At 40.4% G+C, this 24534-nt stretch overlaps 1 protein-coding gene across 2 annotated transcripts in view; it reads left to right on the top strand.

The window, feature by feature from the left end:
- Nucleotides 1-9338: 9338 nt before the first annotated feature.
- The window catches only part of NR3C1 (nuclear receptor subfamily 3 group C member 1), a 488758-nt gene continuing 473562 nt past the window's right edge, over nucleotides 9339-24534 (top strand). For both annotated transcript variants that reach the window (XM_035277201.3, XM_054246578.2), the window contains exon 1: nucleotides 9339-9478. The gene's annotated coding sequence lies outside the window, so the exon portion shown is untranslated. The remainder of the gene's footprint in view (nucleotides 9479-24534) is intronic.

Below are 24534 nucleotides of genomic sequence, written 5' to 3'. Positions count from 1 at the left end.
GATGTAAATCTTGTACATGTGGTTAAATTACGGGCTTAACGGTTTAGCCACCCAGTTCAGTTTTACCTGTCTGAATACATTAATTCAGTTGTACAAGGGAAAGACCCCTTCCTTCATTTTCTTGTACTACTCTGAAGCTAATGCAGAGAATATAATTGTATGAAGCTGGAAATCAAGCTCCATTCACCTGAAAAACAGAAAGCTGCCCCTGGTTTCTTCTAACCTTCTCCTTCCTTTTTCTCTGTTTAATTCACCAAGCTTCCTCAATCTGCGCTACCCCCAATACCACATGGGGAGATCCAGACTATAAGGATCAACTCTGATCTCTCTCAGAATGCCATGAAGAGATGCCTCAAACAAAAAAAGAGGCCCACACTTACATTTCTATCTTAAAGCAAAGCAAGCTCATTCCCAAATTCCAGTAAATTTTCTCTAAAAAGGGAAAAGCCACATGAGGAGGATTACAGTTTACAGGACGTGAGGAAATGATCATTTTAAGAAAAAGCTGTCGAAGGGACCAATTACCTCTAAAGATGGGTGGGACACAAATTAATTTTTGCCCTGACTGAGGAAAGGTGAAGTTAATAGAGGGAAGAGAATCTCAGAAAGGGAAATTAAAGCCAACATGCTTCTCGCTTCTTAAGGCTGCCCCCTGAGTTAATTAATTATCTGTGAAGGGATTATGAAGTGAGTTGTGAACTTCTCTTACTTCACACACACACACAAAAGGAAGAACCACAGTGTGAATCTATTTTAAGAGCTAGAAATTGGCTTGGGGAAATTGCTGAGATACTGGGAATGAAAGAAAAAAGGATTAAAAAAAAAAAAAACCCTCCTCGGCAGTAAGAAGTAGGAGGAGAGCTACTTTAACAATCTCTGAGCTGTTAATGCAATTGCAATCTGGATCCAAGGCAAGGTTAGGGATTTATTTCCTTCCTTCCTCTTTTCTTATATTCTTACCTTCCTCTCCCTCTCTTCCTTTCTTCCTCTTTTATTCAATTAGTAAACATCTGTTACACGATAGGTACTGCCCCAGGCGCTAGGAAAATAGAATGAGATCCATAGTCCCAAATAATATTAATTCGTAAAGAATGGGAGGGAGAAAAAATTTCCATTTAATTTCTCATAGGAAAGAAAGATTTAAAAAATGAAGGAAAAAAACTCCTGTTGAATGGATGGAACAGAAAGTGATATCCTACTGGGCCTAGATTTGGCTGTAGACTCGATATGAAGATAGAAATTCTTCTGATGTACCAGAATGGAAGAGGAAAGGCAGGATGGAGTGATCAACTTGGTGAAACACTTCACTCCACAATGAGACTTTTCACCAAAAGCACCAAATGTTCAATTAGATATCTCGTGAAAACCAGTAAAGGAGCTGAGTTCTGGGTACAGGGTGTCACATGGCACAATAGAAACTTATGCAAAGGGCCTGCAGAGACCAGAGAAGAACCACAGAGGAAGATGAAGGCAAGGCCACAGGGACTCCTAGAAAAGTTCTGCATGTCACAAGCCATGGAACTATGATTCAGGCTGGGTTTGAACAGACTTATGAGGGCCAGGAAGCTTCTAGGCTGCATTGGGTTTTCACATTCAATTAGTAATAACAGCACATTTAAAGTCCATAAACTTAACATCTGAGGATAAAAGAAAAAAATTTTTTAACACACTGCAAAGCCTAACTCACCTGATGATGGATACATAATATCATCCATGAGGCCCAGGGGCCCAAGTGCCATAGAGAGGCAACAAGGAAATCGATGAACTCCCTAAAATTGTAGGCAAAATGTTGTGAAAATATACAGTCAAACTCTGCATCATATTTTGGTCAACAGACCACATAAGATTACAATGGAGCGGAAAATTCCTTTCACCTGGCAGCATCATAGCGGGATGCATTACTCACATGCTCGTGGTGATGCTGGTGTACACAAACCTACTGCACTGTCAGCCATACAGAAGAATAGCACACACAGTTAGGTACAGTACATGATACTTGATGATAATCAATGGCTGTGGTACTGGTTGTGCATTTGATATAGTATTCCTATTATTTTAGAGTGTCTTACTTCTACTTATTAAAAATAAGGTCCTTTGGGAGGTATTCCAGAAGAAGGCATTGTTATCATAGGAGATGACAGTTCTATGAATGTTATTGCCCCTGAAGACCTTCCAGTGGGACAAGACATGGAGGCAGTGGAAGGCAGCAATACTGCTGATCCTAACCCTGTGTAGGTCCAGGCTAATGTGGGTGTTTCTGTCTTGATTTTTAACAACAAAAAAAAAGAAGTTTAAAAAGTAAAAAAAGAAAAAGTAAATGTTTAGAAAAAAACTTTATAGAGTAAGGATAAAGAAATATTGTTGTACAGCTGTACAACGTTTTGTTTTTTTTGAGACAGAGTCGTGCTCTGTCTCCAGGCTGGAATGCAGTGACCCCATCTTGGCTCACTGGAACCTCCACCTCCCAGAGCAATTCTCCTTCCTCAGCCTTCCGAGTAGCTGGGACTACAAGCGCATGCCGCCACACCCAGCTAATTTTTGTATTTTTAGTAGAGACAGGGTCTCACCATGTAGGCGAGGATGGGCTCGATCTCCTAACCTGGTCATCTGCCCGCCTCAGCCTCCCAAAGTGCAGGGCTTACAGGCATGTGCCACTGCGCCCAGTCACAGCGTATTTCAGCTGTGTTGTTACAAAGGAGCCAAAGAGTTTTAAACATTAAAAACTTTGTCAGGTAAAAAAGTTACAGTTAGCTAAAGTTAATTTATTATTGAAGAAGAATTTTTTAAATTTAGTATAGCCCAAGTGTCCATTGTTCCTGAAGTCTACAGTAGTGTATGTCCTGGGCCTTCACATTCACTCAGCACTCACTCACTGACTCACCCAGAGCTACTTCTAGTCTTGTAAGTTCTATTCGTGGCAACTGCCCTGTCCTGATGTAGCATTATCTTTTATACTGTATCTTTATTGTACCTTTTCTCTGTTTAGATACACAAATATTTATTTACCATTGTGTCACCATTACCTACAGAATTCAATACAGTAATATGCTGTACAGATTTGTAGCCTCAGAGCAATAGGCTATACCATACAGCCTAGGTGTGCACTGGGCTACACCATGGAATGCACTCTGTGATGATTACATGATGATTAAATTGCCTAATGAGACATTTCTCAGAATGTATTCCCATTGTTCAGCAATGCATGACTGTGTGTACATATATATATGCACATTTGTGGGAAAAGGCTCCTTAACCTTCATTAAGTTTACAGGGTGTTAGTTATCAGTGAAAACCACATTACTGAGTCTGCATGATGTATTACTATGCTAAGAACTTCATACATAATTATTTCATGCTCACAACAACTCTATTAATAAAAAAAACTTTTAAAAACTACCCTGAACTACCTGGGGGCTTCGAGAAACCTCCCCAAGTCACACCACTAGTGAGTGGCAGAGCAAGGACAAGCACTCCTGTCAACATTATTAGCCTACATGCTCCATTGCTTCCCACTGATGTGCACTTTGAACTTTGCTGAATCCTAAGTCTGATACTGTTACCAGTTCAAATGTTGCTTTTCCCCAGAGAATAAGATTAGGGAGATGAAGTTAGGTGTTTAATGGGAATTCGATTCTACTAATATTTTCTGAAGTTCTAAACATTTCAAGCATTTTCATCCAGGTTACTCCACTTCGTCCTCTCATTCTGTTCCATCCAGTGCGATGATGTGAATATATCTGTTTGTTTGACAATTGGGAACCCTGACTTCAGGATAGTCAAGTCACACTGCTTTGGGTAAATGGTATAGTGGGTTTTGCATCGAGGTCTCATACTCCCTGATTCCATTTCCCTTCCTCAAAGGAATGGTAGAAGGCTTTCCAAGAGGTCAATGATTTATTTATTTATTTAGAGACAGAGTCTCACTCTGTATCACCCAGGCTTGAATGCAATGGCACGGTCTCTGCTCACTGCAACCTCTGCCTCCTGGGTTCAAGCTATTCTCCTGCCTCAGCCTCCCAAGTAGCTGGGACTATAGGTGTGAGTCCCCACATCTGGCTAATTTTTGTATTTTTAGTAGAGATGGTGTTTCACTGTATTAGCCAGGTTGGTCTCAAACTCTGACCTTGTGATCTGCCTGCCTCAGCCTCCCAAAGTGCTGAGATTACAGGGGTGAGCCATCACGTCCAGCCAAGAATTTTTTTTTTAATGCTTCTGGTTTGTGAACTCTGATTTGGAGAAGACTCATCCAGAGGTCATTTGAGCTGTTACTATGAGATCCATAAAATCAAATTACAGGTTGAATACTGCAAAAAAGAGGCCTCAGAGACACAGCTTTACTGCTGGGGAGAGAGGTCTGTAGAATGTACCAGGAGACAACAAAGTCACTGGGGACTTTTGACTCTGAGGTTTTCCCTTGAGGTATCCCAGTGGAAATACATCCCACCCTTTCAAAACTTCACAGGGTCATTCTGCTTGTTTAACTCTGGCTGGTGTTCTTTCCACTTGCTGTGGAAATAACTTGGCGAACCACAGTTGCAATTCATTGAGGAGAATAAAAAGAGCTGCAAGCTGAAATAGATCCTTCTTACTAAGCAGTCGGTGCTTGTGCCTAGGGTAGATGCAGACACCCTTGGTGAGAGTAAACTCTGGAAGCCCCATGAGACAACCACAGGGGCACGGACATAAAGGGAAGACCAATCCAGACCCCAGCTGGAGTCTTTTCAATATCCTGAGGAAGAAGTCATAGAGGTTAGATCATTATGTTTCTGTAGCACCTGGTTGGACGGAACCTATTGGATGCTATTTTGCTAACCATTGCTTAGTTGGAATAGAGGCAAAGTACAGTAGTTCGGCATTCTTTAAGTGGAGGAAGAAAAGATGGAACAAAAGAAGTTCTACGAAAGAGCCACCACAAAAGCAGAATTGTTCTTTCCGCTTGAGGTGGGTGGCGTGTGACAACTTCAAATCCCACAAAAGTAACAACTGAACCCATTTAAGAACTGACTTAATGGCAGCTGCATTGGCCGTTTGTCCCGTACTTATTGTCTAAGCAACACCTGAAGGAAAAGGAAAGCTTTTCTAAATAGCCCTGTGTGAGTAGTGAGGACCGCTACTCTCTGGAGGAAAGGACCCAACAGCTAACTCTAGTGCCCTGCTGCTCAAACTGCATTAAGCTTTCGCCGGGAATGTGTTAGAAATGCAAATTCTCAGGCCTTGCCCCAGACCTACTGGCCAGAAACTTTGAAGATGGGACCCAGTAATTAGTTTTAACAAGCCCTCCAGCAATTCTGGTGAACCCTGCAGTTAAAGAAGCTCTGCTTTAGGCCAGGCATGGTGGCTCATGCCTATAATCCCAGTACTATAATCCCCGGCCAAGTCAGGAGGATGACTGAGCCCAGGAGTTCAAGACCAGCCTGAGCAACAGTCAAACCTCATCTCCACTAGAAATCAAAAAGAGTAGCCAGGCATGGTGGCATGCCTGTAGTCCCAGCTACTTGGGAGGCTGAGGCAGGAAGATCACTTGAGCCCAGGAGATCTAGAAAAAGAACAAAATAAATGGAAAAAGTGAAAGGTATATCATACTTATAAAATGAAAGACTCATTATTGTCAAGGTAGCAATACCTTTTTTTTTTTTTTTTTTTTTTGAGACAAGGTCTTACTCTGTCAGCCAGGCTGGAATGCAGTGGAACAATTATGGTTCACTCCAACCTTGAACTCCTGGGATCAAGTGATTCTCCCGCCAAAAAAAAAAAAAAAATCCCAGTACTTTGAGAGGCTGAGGGGGGTGGGTCATGTGGTCAAAAGATCAAGACCATCCTGGTCAACATGGTGAAACCTCATCTTTACTAAAAATAAAAAAATTAGCTAGGCATGGTGGCACACACCTGTAGTCCTAGCTACTCGGGCGGCTGAGGCAGGAGAATTGCTTGAACCCAGGAGGCAGAGGTTGCAGTGAGCCGAGATCATGCCATTGCACTCCAGCCTAGGTAACAACAGCGAAACTCCGTCTCCAAAAAAAAAGAAGCTCTGCTTTAGAGCACAGTAGAAAACTCTGTCAGACTAGGAGTTAGACAGATGGGGGCTTGGAATCCCACCTTTTACACTAACTCACATTGAAACTCCTGGCAAGGTGCTCTCTGAGCCATGACATGACTTCATTCTACTCTGTGGGGATAATAATGGTAATAGCAGGACTTTGTAAAGGAAAATAAACATGAGGGCTTAGTGTGTGATAAATGCTCACTCAGCAAATGGTAGCCTTCACTAGAGTCATTCAAAAGAACGTGATTTAATTGCTTCACACAAAGGATAGAGATCTGTAGAATATACCAGGGAAGTCATTGCTGTTAAACTAGCGCGGTATCTAAGCATCCTTCCTTTCAAACTTTTTTTTCTTGAGACAGAGTCTCGCTCTGTCACCCAGACTGAAGTACAATGGCACAATCTCCGCTCATTGCAACCTCCACCTCCTAGGTTCAAGCAATTCTCCTGCCTCAGCCTCCCAAGAAGCTGGGATTACAGGTGTGCACCACCATGCCCAGCTAATTTTTGTATTTTTAGCAGAGATGGGGTTTTGCCATGTTGGCCAGGCTGGTCTCAAACTCTTGACCTTAAGTGATCCGCTTGCCTCAGCCTCCCAAGTAGCTGGGATTACAAATGTGCACCACCACGCCTGGCTAATTTTTGTATTTTTAGTAGAGACAGTGTTTCACCATGTTGGCCAGACTGGTCTCGAACTCCTGACCTTAAGTGATCCACCTGTCTTGGCCTCCCAAAGTGCTGGCATTACAGACGTGAGCCACTGCACCTGGCCCAAACTTTTCAGAAAGCTTTATTTCTCAGAGAATGGAGCACCTGTTTCAGAATGAGGGCCAGGTTTTTAAAAAATTGAGATGTTGAGTGCTCATAGCCAACCTGCCAAATGTGCCCCTTGTGAAGTGTGGTCTGGTTGTCTACACGTTTAAAATTTTTCCCTAAAGAGTCTTCAGTAGACTAAGATATGGGAATTACTGAATAAAATGAGGATATAAGATGTAACTTGGCAGTGACTTAGCTGTCACAGCCGCTGTCCTACAGACTGAGGCAGAAGGAGGCAGGTGCATTGACTCAATGTTACAACAGTAAGTAGAGTCAAGAAGGGAAATATCCCGACCTCTGCCCACCAGTTCACCACCCTTCTCTGTGGCAGCTGATGAGCTGCTAGTTAGAGTTCTCTTAGCTGGCCAACCTAGAATTGAGGCGATTTTATTGATTTCTGGAGGAAAATATTCTTGGTGGTGGCAAAACAGAAGTAGATTAGGAGCCTGTTTTTGTAGATACTTAAAATGGAAAATCACAAAGTTTTGTTTTTCCAGAAGATATGGTACCTCTTTAAGGAGTCCACCATCTGATAGCGTGGGATGCAGTTCAAGAACTTGGTATTGGCTAGGCACCGTGGCTCACACTTCTAATCCCAGCACTTTGGGACACCAAGGCAGCAGGTGGACCACCTGAGGTCAGGAGTTCAAGACCAGCCCGGACAACATGGTGAAACACCATCTCTACTAAAAATACAAAATTAGCATGGTGTGGTTGTAATCCCAGGTAATCCAGCTACCTGGGAGGCTGAGGTAGAAGAATCGCTTGAACCCAGGAGGCAGAGGTTGCAGTGAGCCGAGATTGCACCAATGCACTCCAACCTGGGCAACAAGAGTTGAACTCTGAAAAGAAAAAATAAAGAACTTAGTATTCTCTGTCTCATATTCCTATGTAAGTGTGTCCCATTTGAGAATGAGAGAATTGAGGCACAGAGAGGTTAAGCTGCTTTTCCAGACTGACAACCAGAAAAGTGGAGAGCTGAGTTTTAAACCTAGGAAATATAACTCCCTACCACATCAGTTCTAAACTCTTTCTCCTCAAAGGACAGTTTCTGGGCCAGCACCTTACAGGAATTTTTGAGAAATGCCCAATCTCAGACCCCCCCTCAGACCTATTTAACAAGGCTGCATTTTGACAGAGATTTGTAAACACACTGAAGTTTGAAAAGCACAAGGCATTTCTCCAAGTGCGTGTGCTAGGCATCACTAGTATGGAAAACACATGTGAGTGCTAACTAACTATATAGATTTCAGGCCTTCCAAAAATTTCTGCAGCTGGGTTCAAAGACGCTGCATCATCAGTGAGTGCCCAGTCAATCACTATGTATGCTTAATTTTTAGAGCCAATGCTTTTAGTTCTCCTGCTCTGTCCTTTGCTTGACCACTAAAACAAGACGGTCAGATTGGAGCAGGTGAATGTTCTCCATCTAATGATGACAAAACAAAAGGAATTTAGAGAGGAGCACAAACAGCCAAGTTAAGGAGGGCCAAGGAGGAACTTTCTCTCTCTTGACTCTATCTCAAACCCAGATTGTGGCATCGGCCTTTTATTTGAAGTCTAATTTTGTTTGGTTTGATTTTGTTTGTTTTTTGTTGGCTTTGTTCTTGAAGGATGCCTTTGTGAAAATCTATACTATTGCTGTCAGTGACTCCAAAGCCAGAGCTCAAATTGTTTCTTTTACCTTGGACTTATTTGCATAATATTATTCTCCTCTACGAACCAAAAAGTGTGATGTCTCGACATGTTTCAAAGCACTCCCGAGGAAGGTCCTATATTGAGAAAGGTGTGGAGCACAGCTGAGAGACTGAGGCAGGTGACTGTGATATGCATACCCTTAGGGTAATACAGAGTGAGGCAGGTGATGCTGATATTGATTGAATTCTTGTCTAAAGTCTGTGCTGACACCATTAGAGGCCCCAGAGGTTGAGAAAGCAGCAGAGAGAGAGAGAGAGAGAGAGAGAGAGAGAGAGAGAGAGAGAGAGAGAGAGAGGATCTTAAGCTATTAGTTGTAGTCCTGTTCTGCCACTAGCTATCAGCATGACTCTGTGAGAGTTACTTAATTTCTTCAAAGCCAAGTTTCCTCATTTGTTAAAGCAGAGGGTTTTTCAGGTACTTCAATTGCAATGACCTAGAGGGCCAGGCAGGTAACGTAAATGGGTGAAGTCAGCTCAGTGGCAAATTGGGAGGAAGTACAAGCCACTGAGAGCATGCGCCTCCTGCAGCCATTCCAGGCGCAGTTCTTCAAACAGTATCAGCCGAAGAAAACACATCTGTGGCTGAATTTAACCCAGGATAGACTGTCTCTCAGAGCCCTTCCAGCACATAGCCAAAAGTTTTAGAGTTTGTTAGCCATTGGCGTTCACCATGTCCATTGCATGCCGGTGTTAGACCAGAATCCGGAGGAGATTGAGGAGACCCAATAGAAAATGTCGATGATCTCATTCCTGTTACTTAAACCGGGAACAAGTGGCAAGTTGCTGAGCTTCCCACAGACTAGCTGAGGACACAGTGCCAAAGAGGAACCTGCATTCTTTTCCCTAAATGTAATGAGGCTGAAAAAAGATTCTGAAGAAGATGTAGAGTTATTTTGGTAAAGCTTTAAGAAGGCTCTGATGCAAGGTAATGGGAAGGGGGTTTGAATCATTTGTTTTGTTCATTTTGCTCTATTGGTGGGGGCGGGAGGGCAAGATTTTTAAATAAAAGTAGATATGATAGCTATCATTATGAAAATGCATGGTTTGGGTAACATCTCCAACCCTTTAATGGGAAAATTCAGTTATTCTGTATTTCCAGGCATATGGTGGTTCCTCAATCAGATGTTTGATTATTAATTTAATGCATTCATTCTCAAAGTATGGCCCCTGGGTCCACAGCATCAGCATCACCTGTGAAGTTGTTAGAAATGCAAATTCTCAGACTGTACCTCTAAGATCTACTGAATCGGAAGCTTGTGACTGGCATCCAGCAATGTGTGTTTTAATAAACCATCCAGGTGATTCTGATGCCTCCTAAAGTTTGAGAATCACTGGTGTAATATTGTTAATTGGAGCCTCTGGATAGGTCATGGGTCTGAGCAGTGTTGCAATCCTGACATTATTATGCGATGTTCCACGTAGTTATGGGTATTTAAGTCATTCATTTCCAAGTATAATGGGTACCCTAAGTAATCAGTAGGGCTTTGATGATCTGGATGCCAGAATCAAAGAGATACAATCGACCGAAACTGTCATTGAGTAGAATTCATGCACATTCTTCAGGTAAGTGAAGGGTCATTCTCGTTATGTATTCATTCGTTTTTAGTGTTTGTTGATTACATGTGTTTTATTCTGTAGTATCAGGTTAAATGGTTCAGAAACATCCTATGTAAGCAGTAATTTGATGTAGCATGACTTCACTATAAAACCCTTTATATAACATCATCGGTCCATCATCAGGGAAAAAGCCAACACACTCCTAAATAAAAGGGACCTGTCACTTAATTTTTCTCTGAGCATAGCAGTGGGAATCATTCCATCAGTTTCTTTGCATGTAGGAACAGTCCATCTCTGCAGTGTGCAGGTTTGCTAATGCCTGTTATTTTGAGATGAATACATTTTTTGCTTGTTAATATACAGTTGTTCTCTTGTGATCTTAAAAATGTTTCCCATTACTCATCATTGTTCTCATGTGGTACCTGAAAGAATCAACCACATCCACACTGTAGACGTGGTTAATCTACATCAGTATTCCTTCCTGAGACAAGAAGAAATGCTTAGAATTAGGACACAAAGTGGGCTACGTGATTGATATGTGAGGGCTTATAAACTGGTTGCTAGGCTTTCCAGATGACGTGCAAGAGTAAGGGAAACTCAAAACACAGGGAATATTTTCTCCCATTTATTCCAGGGTGCCTTATACTGAGATCTTGAATTTAAGCTCTGTCTGTTCATTGCACATGTTTATCTGCAAACCACGTAATACTGATTATTTTTTCTTTCTCTCTATATAAACGTGCAAATAGCTTATGTAATCAAATGTATGTGTGCATAAACTGATTACTAAGAAAGTCAACAAGCACTGCAATCATTTTTTAGTGAATTGTTATAAATTGTCCTTGATTTTATAATTCTCAACAAAATGATCAAAATTCATCAACATTCATGGGATCTGCTGAGTCTCCTCTTGGTTTTTTAGCAGACTGTCCAATTAGAAGTAAGACTTAATTAAAGTGTTTGAAGATTATTGCAGGCCCACTCTTTCTTTATCATTCACCGAATACTTAGCACACACTTAGTTGACAGGTGTTTTCTAAGACTCGACAACGCGTGAGGCACTGAGCACAGGATTTTTGGCAGTGACGAGATTGAGTATGCCCTTCCTCTCACTAATGTGGTGTAGTAGAGACCGCTAAGTAGTCATCAGTGTTCGTCTCTTCTTCCTGGGTTTACATTTTGCAGCATCCTCTGCTGCTGGGTGTGGCATGTGGCTGAATTCTGCCATTGAGTAATGTAGGGTATGGACACTGGTAGGACCTGTCATTTCACCCTGAACCTAAAACTCTTCCACGCATCCAACTCCATACACATTTCCATGCCTCCTACGCTTCCCTAACTAGTATACTGGGAAGAAAGACACTGAAAAAATAGCAAAAGTGTTTGAGGTAAGAAGGTGCACTATCAGACACGACCTTCTGTATCAGGACCTTCAAGTCTCAAAGTCCTCAGGGAAAGAAAACATAATATTTTTGGCTTGATTATTTGTTGTTAGTTATTATGAGTTTTGCTTCTATAGTGCAGACACATCCAACAAATTAAGAAATGTGAGATTATATAGACTAGAAGAAAATTGGTTAATTTCTTTAATTCATTTGTATTAACAGAAGGACAGTGCTAGGACACAAAAGCCAATGCAAGCGTCTTTTGTAATCTTAAGGGCACATGAGAATAACTGCAATTACTTATGTACGCAGAGTGTGTAGCTCCTTTCCCTATAGTCTTTGAAAATCCCAGGTGAAATATGTACTTCTGTAAGGAGGATCTTTCAGGAGTTCTTTGTTCCCACATATAATTTGATCATTTAGGAGTTGCTTTGAGCAGTGATATACAGGGGGGATGGTGTTGAAGTGAGAGTAGTCTGCCAAGGTATAAAGGGGTTCATTGTCTGTAGTTAGCTTAAAAATTGAGCCAGGTATGGCGGCTCATGCCTGTAATCCAAGCACTTTGGGAGGCCAGGGCGGGTGGATCACCTGAGGTCAGGAGTTCAAGACCAGCCTAGCCAACATGGAGAAACCCCGTTGCTACTAAATATGACAACAGCTCAGCCAAGTTTGTGTAGCTGACACAGGACTCAGGTGACAAAATGAGCTGGGCATGGTGGTACATGCCTGTAATTCCAGCTACTTGGGAGGCTGAAGCAGGAGAATCACTTGAACCTGGGAGGCGGTGGTTGCAGTGAGCTGAGATCATGCCATTGTACTCCAGCCTGGGTAACAAGAGTGAAACTCCATCTCAAAAAATAATAATAATAACTTAAAAATGACAATAAACCCAACTGAAAGTTAGTCTGCTTATTATTACCATGCACCAGCAATTCTAAACAATGCCAGTGGTTTTTAAAAAAATAATCATTCTAGGCTGGGCATGGTGGCTCACACCTGTAATCCCAGTGCTTTGAGAGGCCAAGGCAGGTGGATCACCTGAGGTCAGCCTGGCCAACATGGTGAAACCCCGTCTCTACTAATATAAACATTAGCCAGGCATGGTGGCACACATGTGTAATCCCAGCTACGTGGGAGGCTGATGCATGAGAATCCCTTGAACCTGGGAGACAGAGGCTGCAATGAGCTGAGATCGTGCCATTGCACTCTGCCTGGACAACAAGAATGAAACTCTGTCTAAAAAAAAAAAAAAATACTCTTTCACCAGGGAAACCTCCTGGTAGAAAGGGGTTTACACAGACCAATACTTTTGCTCCCCAACTCAGCTTGATATACCACTAGACAACTTAATTATCTATTAAGGGCACTTTTCAATGGCTTTCAATATAACAAGAGATATTCTGCAACAGGAAATATCATATAACCAAAGAATTTTTAATAGTGCATTACTCAGGAAAGTGAATCAGAGACTATTCTTTTTGACCTGGAAAAAAATAAATGGAACCAGTGACTTCAGGGAGGCTTTACGCAAGAGCTTGTTCTTGAGACGTTAAAAGACCTGAGAAAATAATGTAACAAAGAGGAAGCATTGGATAAAGGGGAGAGCAAATTCCAAAGCTAGCTAAGTGAGCCAAGAGGGGAGATGACCTTAGGTAGAGTCTAGTGGAATATGACAACAGCTCAGCCAAGTTTGTGTAGCTGATACAGGACTCCGGTGACAAGTGTCCAAATATTTTGTTGTGTTTGGAAGTTATCATGTCCTCATGAATTTTAATGTCACATAGTCAAAGCATTGGTTTTACAAATACTACCAATTTGCTGTGAATAACTAGTACCATACTTTGGGACAGGGGAAAAATTGGCTATACAACCATGGCAATTCATATGGAACACATGATCAGTGTTATGGTTCTGGGTTTTATCGGCGATGACTGCAGAGCACCGTTACTCTACGTGGTGGTTGATCATCCGGTTTGCAGTTGTGTGAAGCAATCTTGGTTGTGCTGACCTGCCAACAGCGGGTTTGGTCTCAGTAATACAGGGGTTGTGAAAGGCTCCAAAGGCTGGATACCAAGCCTTAGATGATCAGTTTGATCTCTGCCTTTATCAGTTTAATATTCTAAAAATTACTGCTTTTGACCACCTCTGTTACCATAATTGGACCTCATTGAAATAAGGTGTGATTTGAGACTGACACTTCTTTTTTGTGCTGACCCAGATCAAAGCATTTACAAAGAGGGATTTAAGAGGGAGTATGACTGCCAGGTTCAGACATAAATAAGAAAGTTTAGGATATGAGATGATATTGAGAAAAATGGGCATTCAGGACCAATTTAAATAATGGAAAGTATGTTAATATCTAATGAAACCTCATTTGCCATGGCATAAACAACAATCATCAAACTTGAACAAGAATAGAAACAAACGTTACTGTATTTCTCATCCTTGAACATTGATCGTTATTAGTCCTCAGTGAGCTGTAATTTTGTGTGTGCTGCTATCATGAATAGCCATTTGCATCATTATATTGGCCAATTTCAACAAGGTAAATTTCAATAATGAACGTAAGCTTACTTCTAATGTGGACCTTCCCCTGCTGCAAAAACATATTGCAGTTCTTTAGAGTAAACGTAAGATGGAGTGAATCATTGTCTAATCTGTTGTTACCTTTCTTCATCTGAGACACAGCATTAGAACTTCATTGGCAGGGAATAAAGAGAAACTTGCCCAAAAAAAGCTCTGTGCCAATTCCCTTCCCTTCTGTGCCAACCAAACAGAAAAATATTTGTAGAAACCTTTCCTCTCGAGTTTTTAGTGTGGTTCCAAAAGCAGAGGCAAGGGAGGATAAACCATCCAGGAAGGACGGTTGGGGGAAGTGGTGAGGGACAGCATTTCTTATTAAACAGAAGCCAGCATGGTAAATGGGCCCTACAAATGAGCCAGAATTGTAGTTCTACCAAAATTTCCACTGGTGGGTCCAAGGATTCCAAAATCTTAGGTCAGCTGTTTATGCTAACAATCAACAAAGCCCTCAGCACTCAAACTCTCTAGGCAGCCGGACTTGTAAGTGGAATTTTAAACACACTTTTTGCAAGTTTCCAAAACCTTCCTTTTTATTTTTAAAAATCTATTAAACTAAATCTTTCAGAAGATCATCATTTCTTTTAGCATTGCTGAAATTTCTTTAATGTGTCTCTTGGAGGCATAAACAATCCATGTAGCCATTAATTTGGAGGCCTTTCTCTCTATGAAAACTAATCATTCGAAAGATGTTCTGGCTAATCAGGTCGAGGAGAAATGAATAGTCTTCCTCATAGCCCAGATAGAGATTCTTTTTAGCTGTGAGTTCTAAGAAGAAAAAAGTTCTGGGAGAAAAAAGGACAGAATATGCCAGTACTGCTTTTTCCAATGATACTTTGAAGATCTTCCCAGAATATAATCTTTTTATTGGTTTTAAATATCTGAGAGCCCTTTCCATTTATTTTAGCCCCATACTCCTTTTGTTTTATATTACAATACCTATATATTTACTTTCTTTTCCTTTGGAAAGTTTCATTAGTTTCAGGCACATGAGACTTGTTTATTTAAGTGTTTTTCTCGATGTCTGATGCTATATAATTGAATGGCAGAACTGTTTATAAGTTTGCTAGTTAATCAGATTTGCTGTGTCCAGTTATCAAGTTATGGTCCAGGAATTCCCTTGTGTAGGGAAAACACTTTTTAAATTTTCTCTAATAGAACTAAGGTCTACCTTTCATCCCAATTCTCGGTGTCTTTTTCCGGTTGGTGACCAAGGGCCAACAGAAAGAGAAACAGAGCCTTAATGACATTTTATAGAAAACTATATCAAATAAACTCCACAAGCTAGAGTTCGGAGTCTTATCAAGCATTTTCTAAATTACTCAAAACAAAGTATCATTGATTTGAAAACTTAGACTGCATTATTAAGCATCACAATCAAACCACAGTATCACCTAGTCCTTTGGGTTAAGGAAATGCCTGATGGACTGAGTAGTAGTGTAACCTCCCCTTCAACAAAACGTAGAGGTTGGGGGAAGGTACAGGAGCTGCTACACCATATATAGGTCAATGGCTCACTGAAACTTCAGAGCCCCTCACTACAACACCATGCTGGAGCACTTTCACCCATGATTCCTGCAGGCCCAGTGGAGCACTTTTCCCTGTGGGCCCACTGCTGCCCTATCAGAGTGCTTCTGCCAGCAGCCCCTGAGAGAGCACTACTCCTTAGTGCAGTCCATGTTTGACGTCGAGAAACCAGAGAACAAAGCTACAGACCCAGTCCTAGTCTCTACCAGAGTTAAAGCAGGCAGCCCGAGAGTGCCGAGCTGAGCCTTGCACTTTCCTGAAAGCATCTAGAAATGAAGCCAGTTGACTAAACCCATCTTATACCACAGTCAAACCTTCAAGGGCATTAAAGAATTTAAAAGCTTCAAACCAGCAATGGTGTGCTGGAGAAAAAAATGTGAAGAATGTAAAAGCTAAAAGCCCCATCCAAAGGACAGCACCTTCAAAGGTTAAAGGAACATCAATCCACACAGATGAGAAAGAACCAGTGTGAGAATTCTGGTAACTATAAAGTCCAAAGCACCCTTTCACCTCCAAATGAGCCCACTAGCTCCCCAGCAATGGTACTTAGCCAAAATGAAATGACTGAAAATGATGGACATGGAATTCAGAATCTGCATGGCAAAGAAGCTCATCAAGATTAAGGAGAAAGTTGAAACTGAATGCAAGGAATCCAGTAAAACTATCCAAGAGCTGAAAGACAAAATAGCCATTTTAAGAAAGAATCAAAATGAACTGGAATTAAACTCACTACAAGAATTTCATAACTCAGTCAGAAGCATTAACAGCATATTACACCAAGCTGAAGAAAGAATCTCAAAGCTTATAGACCAGTTCTGCAGATCAACTCAGACAAAAATAAAGAAAAAATAATTTTAAAAAATAAAATTGTAAAGGCACAGTGGCTTACACCAGTAATCCCAGCACTTTGAGAGGTTGATGCAGGTGGATTGCTTGAGTTCAGGAGTCCAAGACCAGCCTGGGAAACATGGTGAAACCCCATCTTTATCAAAAATACAAAAGTTAACTGGGCATGTTGGTATAACCTATGGTGCCAGCTACTCAGGAGGCTGAGGTGGGCAGTTCACTGGTGCCTGGAAAGTCAAGGCTACAGTGGGGCATGATTGCACTAATGCCCTCTAGCCTGGATGACAAAGTGAGACCCTTTTTCAAATAAATGAATAAATAAAATCTCTATGAAACATGGATTACACAGGGACCAAATCTGCGACTCATTGGCCTTGAAGACAGCAGACAGCTGGGTCTTGTCTTTTTTTGAGATGGAGTCTCACTTTATTATCCAGGCTGGAGTGCAAAGGTGCAATCTCAGCTCACTGCAACCTCTGTCTTTTGGGTTCAAGCCATTCTCTGGCCTCATCCTCTTAAGTAGCTGGGACTACAGGCATGCACCACCATGCCTGGCTAATTTTTGTATTTGTAATAGAGATGGGGTTTCACCATGTCTCGAACACCTGAGCTCAAGTGATCCACCTGCCTTGGCCTCCCAAAGTGCTGGGATTACAGGCATGAGCCACTGTGCCCAGCCAGGTCTTATCTTTTAATCCAGCTTTCTACTCTATACCTTTTAAGTGGGCGCATTTAGACTGTTTACATTCATGGTTAGTTTGAAAAGAAAAGGAGAGAGAGTAAGCAACTGGAAAATATATATTAGGGTATAATACATAAAATTTTTCCCAATCTTGCTAGAAAGGGTGACATGCAAATTCAATAAATCCAGAGAACCCCTGTGAGATCCTATTCAAGATGACGATCCCCAAGGCACATAGTCATCAGATTCACCAAGGTAAATGCCAAAGGAAAAAATGTTAAAGGCAACCAGAGAGAAGGGTCAGATCATTTAAAAAGGGAACCCTGTCAGGCTAGCAGCAGACCTCTTAGCAGAAAATTTACAAGCGAGAAGAGACTGAGGGCCTACTTTCAGCATCCTTAAAGAGAAGAAATTCCAACCAAGAGTTGCATATCCTGTCAAACTAAGCTTCATAAATGAAAGAGAGATAAAATCCTTCTCAGACCAAGTAAATGCTAAGGAAATTTATTACAACTAGACCAGCTTTACAAGAAGTCCTAAGGAAATGCTAAATATGGAAACAAAGAATGATACCTGTTAAAACAAAAACACACTGAAGCACGTAGCCCACAGACACTATAAAGCAACTATACCAATCAAGTCTGCTAAACAACCAGCTGATAACATAATAAAAGAAGCAAAATTTTGCATATCAAAACTAACCATGAATGTAAACAGTCTAAATGCGCCCACTTAAAAGGTATAGAGTAGAAAGCTGGATAAAAAGATAAGACCTGGCTGGGCACAGTGGCTCACGCCTGTAATCCCAGCACTTTGGGAGGCCAAGGCAGGTGGATCACTTGAGCTCAGGTGTTCGAGACATGGTGAAACCCCATCTCTATTACAAATACAAAAATTAGCCAGGCATGGTGGTGCATGCCTGTAGTCCCAGCTACTTAGGAGGATGAGGCCAGAGAATGGCTTGAACCCAAAAGACAGAGGTTGCAGTGAGCTGAGATCGCACCTTTGCACTCCAGCCTGGATAATAAAGTGAGACTCCATCTCAAAAAAAGACAAGACCCAGCTGTCTGTTGTCTTCAAGATACCCATCTCACATGTAATGATACCCACAGGCCTTAAGTAGTGGGATGGAGAAAGATCTACCATGCAAACAGAAAACAACAAAAAAAGTAGTCACTATTTTTTCTTTCTTTCTTTCTTTCTTTCTTTCTTTCTTTCTTTCTTTCTTTCTTTCTTTCTTTCTTTCTTCTTTCTCTTTCCTTTTTTTCTTTCTTTTTTCTCTTTCTTTCTCTCTTTCTTTCTCTCTCTCTCTCTTTCTTTCTTTCTTTTTCTTTCTTTCTTTCTGATGGAATCTTGCTGTGTCACCAGGCTGGAGTGCAGTGGTGTGATCTCAGCTTCCAGGTTTAAGTGATTCTTCTGCTTTAGCCTCCTGAGTATCTAGGACTTCAGGTGTACACCACCACGTGCAGCTAATTTTTGTATTTTTAGTAGAGACGGAGTTTCAGCATGTTGGCCAGGCTGGTCTCAATCTCTTGACCTTGTGATCCACCTGCCTCAGCCTCCCAAAGTGTGGGGATTACAGACATGAGCCACTGCACCCAGATGTCACTACTCTTATATCATATGAAACAGACTTTAAATGAACAACAATTAAGAAGGACAAAGAAGAGCATTACATAATGATAAAGGGTTCAATTCAACAAGAACACAGACCTATCCTAAGTATATACATGCTCAACCTTGGAGCAATCAGATTCATAAAACAAGTTCTTTTCAAACTACAAAAATACCTAGAAAGCCATACAATCCTAAGAAGAGACTTCAATATCCAACATTCCAGTGACAATATTAGAACATTGAGGCAGTAAACTAACAAATTCAGGACTTTAACTCGACACTCAACCAATTGGACTTAATAGACATCTACCTAATATTTCACCTAACAATCACAGAATAGATATTCTTCTCATTTGCACATGGAACATATTCTAAGATCAACCAAATGCTCTGTCATTAAGCAAGTCTCAATAAATACACACACACACAAAAATGAAGTCATACCAAGCACACTCTCAGACCACAGGGCAATATAAATAGAAATCTATATCAAGATGACCTCTCAAAACTACACAAATACCGGATGTTAAACAACTTACTCTTAAATAACTCTTGAGTGAACAATGAAATTAAGGCTTACATAAAAAAAAAATTCTTTGAAATTAATGAAAACAGAGACATGACCAAAATCCTTGGGATGCAGCTAAAGCAGTACTAAGAGGAAAGTTTGTAGCACTAAATGCCTTCATCAAGAAGTTAGATTTTAGATTAGCAATCCAATATTGTACCTACAGGCACTAGAGAAAAACTGAACCAATCGAAAAGCTAACAGGAGAAAAGAAATAACTAAAACTAGAGAAGAACTGAACAAAATTGAGGCTCAAATCCATACAAAGATCAGTGAAATCAAGAGTTTCATTGCTTAGAGTTAAAAGAATAAAGGCCGGACACAGTGGCTCATGCCTGTAATCTCAGCTACTTGGGAGGCTAGGGCAAGAGGATTGCCTGAACCCAGGAGGCAGAAGTTGCAGTGAGCCAAGAAAGCATCACTACACTCCAGCCTAGGTGACGGAGTGAGACTCTGTCTCAAAAAAAAAAAAAAAAGAAAAGATTGATAGACTACTGCTAGACTAATAAAGAGAAGACCCAAGTAAGTCCAATTGGAAATGACAGAGGTGATATCGTAACCAATCCCACAGATATACAAAAGATCTAGAGAAAATAGATAAATTCCTAGAGACAACCACCCAATATTAAACCAAGAAGAAAGTAAAAACCTGAACAGACCAATAACAAGTCCTGAAACTGAATCAGTAATTAAAAAAAAAAAAACCTGCCAACTAAAAGCCCTGAACCAGACAGATTTACAGCCAAATTCTACCAGAGGCATGAAAAACTGGTACCAATCTTACCTAAAGTGTTCCAAAAACTTGAGTAGAAGTGGCTCATCCCTAACACATTCTACAAAGCCAGCATCAGCCTAATATCAAAATCTTGACAAAGACACAATAAATAAGGAAAACTGCAGACCAGTATCTCTGATGAATGTAGACGCAGATATCTTCAACAAAATACTAACAAACTGAATGCAACAACGCATCAAAAAATTGATACATCACAATCAAGTAGATTTTATTCCTGGGACAAAGGCCTGGTTCAGCATATGCAAATAAGCAAATGTGACTCACCACTTAAAATTAGAAGCAAAAATCATATGATTATCTCAGTAGATGCAGAAAATGCTGTTGAAAAATCCAACATCCCTTCATGATAAAAACTCTTAACAGACTAGGCATCGAAAGACCATACTGCAGAATAATAAGAGCTGTCTATGCCAAACACATAGTCAACATGATGCTAAATGGGCAACAGCTGGAATCATTGTCTCCGAGAACTGGAACAACACAAAGGTGCCTACTCTCCTCACTCCCATTCAATGTGGTACTGGAAATCCTAGCCAGAACAATCAGGTAAGAGAAAGAAAGAAAAAACATTGAAACAGGAAAAAAGAAGTCAAACTACTTCTATTTGCCGATGCTACAATCCTATACCTAGAAAACCTAAACACTCTGCCAAAGGATTTCTAGAATTCATAAATAATTTCAGTAAAGCTTCAGGATACAAAAATCAATGCATTTCTATATATCAATAATGTACAAGCAGAGAGTCAAATCCAGAACATAATTCCATTTTAAAATAACCACAAAAAAAATGAAACACCTAGGAATACAGCTCACTAAGGAGATGAAAGACATCTATCTACAAGGAGAACTACAAAACACTGCTCAAAGAAATCAGAGGTGATACAAGAAAATAGAAAAACATTTCATGCTCATGAATTGGAAGAATCCTTATTGTTAAAACGGCCATACTGTCCAGAGAAATTTATAGATTCAATAATATTCCTAACTACAAATATTATTTTTTTACAGAATTAGAAAAAATGATTTTAAAATTCATATGGAACCAACAAAGAACCCAGATATCCAAAGCAACCATAAACAAAAAGAACAAAGGTGGAGGCATCACTGCCAGACTTCAAACTATACTACAGTAACGAAACTAGCAAGGTACAGGTACAATAACAGACATGTATTTCCTTGAGCAGTGGTTTGTAGTTCTCCTTGACGAGGTCCTTTATGTCCTTTGCTGGTTGTATTCCTAGGTATTTTATTCTCTTTGTAGCAATTGTGAATGGGAGTTTGCTCATGATTTGGCTCTCTGTTAGTCTGTTATTGGTGTATAGAAATGCTTGTGATTTCTGCACATTGATTTTTGTACCCTGAGACTTTGCTGAAGTTGCCTCTCAGTTTAAGGAGATTTTGGGCTGAGATGATGGGGTCTTCTAAATATACAATCATGTCATCTGCAAATAGAGACAATTTGACTTCCTCTTTTCCTAATTGAATACCCTTTATTTTTTTTTCTTACCTAATTGCTCTGGCTAGAACTACCAATATTATATTGAATAGAAGTGGTGACAGAGGGCATCCTTGTCTAGTGCCAGATTTCAAAGGGAATGCTTCCAGTTTTTGCCCATTCAGTATGATATGGGCTGTAGGTTTGTCATAAATAGCTTTTATTATTTTGAGATATGTTCCTTCGATACCTAGTTTATTGAGAGTTTTTAGCATAAAGGGCTGCTGAATTTTGTCAAAGGCCGTCTCTGCATCTATTGAGATCATCATGTGGTTTTTGTCTTTGGTTCTGTTTATGAGGTGGATTACATTTATAGACTCTCATATGTTGAACCAGCCTTGTATCCCCAGAATGAAGCCTACTCGATGATGAGGATAAGATGATAGATAAGCTTTTTGATGTGCTGTTGCAACCAGTTTGCCAGTATTTGATTGAAGATTTTTGCATCTATGTTCATTATGGATATTGGCCTGAAGTTTTCTTTTTTTGTTGAGTCTCTGCCAGGTTTTGGTATCATGATGATGTTGGTCTCATAAAATGATTTGGGAAGGATTTTGGATAAACATTCCATGCTTGTGGTTAGGAAGAATCAATATTGTGAAAATGGCCATACTGCCTAAAGTAATTTATAGATTCAATGCTATCACCATCAAGCTACCAATGACCTTCTTCACAGAACTGGGAAAAAAACCACCTTAAACTTTATATGGAACCAAAAGAGAGCCTGCATAGCCAAGACAATCCTGAGCAAAAAGAACAAAGCTGCAGGCATCATGCTACCTGATTTTAAACTACACTACAAAGCTACAGTAATCAAAACAGCATGTTACTGGTACCAAAACAGAGATATAGACCAACGGAACAGAACAGAGGCTTGGAGGCAACACCACACATCTACAACTATCTGAACTTTGACAAACCTGACAAAAACAAGCAATGGGGAAAGGATACCCTGTTTAATAAATGGTGTTGGGAAAACTGGCTAGCAATGTGCAGAAAACAGAAAGTGGACCCCTTCCTGACATCTTACACTAAAATTAACTCCAGATGGATGAACGACTTAAACATAAGACCTAACACCATAAAAACCATAGAAGAAAACCTAGGCAAAATCATTCAGCACATAGGCATAGGCAAGGACTTCATGACTAAAACACCAAAAGCATTGGCAACAAAAGCCAAAATAGACAAATGGGACCTAACTACCTCCAGAGCATCTGTATAGCAAAAGAAACAATCATTAGAATGAACCAGCAACCAACAGAATGAGAAAAAATTTTTGCAATCTACCCATCTGACAAAGGGCTAATATCCAGAATCTACAAAGAACTAAAACAGATTTACAGGAAAAAACAAACAAACCCCATCCAAAAGTGGGAGAAGGATATGAACAGACACTTTTCAAAAGAAGACATACATGAGGCCAACAAACATATGAAAAAATGCTCATCATCACGGATTATTTGAGAAATGCAAATCAAAACCACATTGAGATATCACCTCACACCAGTTAGAATGGTGATCATTAGAAAATCTGGAGACAACAGATGCTGGAGAGGATGTGGAGAAATGGGAACACTTTTACACTGTTGGTGGGAGTGTAAACTAGTTCAACCATTGTGGAAGACAGTGTGGTGCTTCCTCAAGGACCTAGAAATAGAAATTCCATTTGACCCAGAAATCCCATTACTGAGTATGTACCCAAAGGATTATAAATCATTCTATTATAAAGACACACGCACATGTACATTCGTAGTAGCTCTGTTTACAATAGCAAAGACCAGGAGCCAACCCAAATGCCCATCGATGATAGACTGGACAACAAAAATGTGGCACATATACACTGTGGAATACTATGCAGCCATAAAAAATGATGTTTGTGTCCTTTGTAGGGACATGGATAAATCTGGAAACCATCATTCTCAGCAAACTGACACAAGAACAGAAAATCAAACACTGCATGTTCTCACTCATAGGTGGGTATTGAACAGTGAGAACATGTAGACACAGGGAGAGAAGCATCACACACTGGGGTCTGTGTGGACTGGAGGGACAGTGGGGACAGGGGTGAGGAGGTCAGGGAGTGATAACACAGGGAGAAATGCCAGATGTAGGTGACAGGGGGATGGAGGCAGCAAACCACATTGCCATGTGTGTACCTATGCAACAATCCTGCATGATCTGCAAATATACCACAGAACCTAAAGTACACTAAAGAAAAAACAAACATGTAGACCAATGGGACAGAATAGAGAACCCAGAGATAAAGCTACACACCTACAACTACCTGATCATCAACAAAGTTGACAAAAACAAGTAATAGGAAAAGCACGCCCTATTCAAAAACTGGTTCTGGGAAACTGGCTTGACATATGCATAAGAATGAAACTGGACTCCCACCCTTCACCCTATACAAATTAAATGAAGATGGATTAAATATTTAAATGTAAGACCTCAAACTATAAAAATCCTTTAAGAAAACCAAGAAATACCCTTCTCAACATTGGCTTTGGCAAAGAATTCTTGGCTAAGTCCCCAAAAGCAATTACAGCAGAAACAAACATTGACAAGTGGGACCTAATTAAATTAAGAGCTTCTGCCCAGCAAAAGAAACTATTAACAAAATAAATAGACAATCTACAGAATGGGCAAAAATATTCACAAATTATACATCCAACAATGTCTTAATATCCAGTATCTATAAGGAACTTAATAACCAAAACACAAATAACCCCATTAAAATGTAAGCAAAGGACATGAACAGGCACTTTTCAAAAGAAGACATACAAGTAGCCAACAAACATATGAAAAAAGACACATCATCACTAATCATCAGAGAAATGCAAATCCAAACCACAATGAGATGCCATCCCTCATACCAGTCAGAAAAGCTATTATTAAAAAGTCAAGAACTGACAGATGCTGGCA

Source organism: Callithrix jacchus, chromosome 2, assembly GCF_049354715.1.
Source record: "Callithrix jacchus isolate 240 chromosome 2, calJac240_pri, whole genome shotgun sequence".
NCBI classification, from domain to species: Eukaryota; Metazoa; Chordata; class Mammalia; order Primates; family Cebidae; genus Callithrix; species Callithrix jacchus.
The sequence above is the reverse complement of the archived record's forward strand: the minus strand, read 5'-3'. Positions and strand labels throughout refer to the sequence as shown.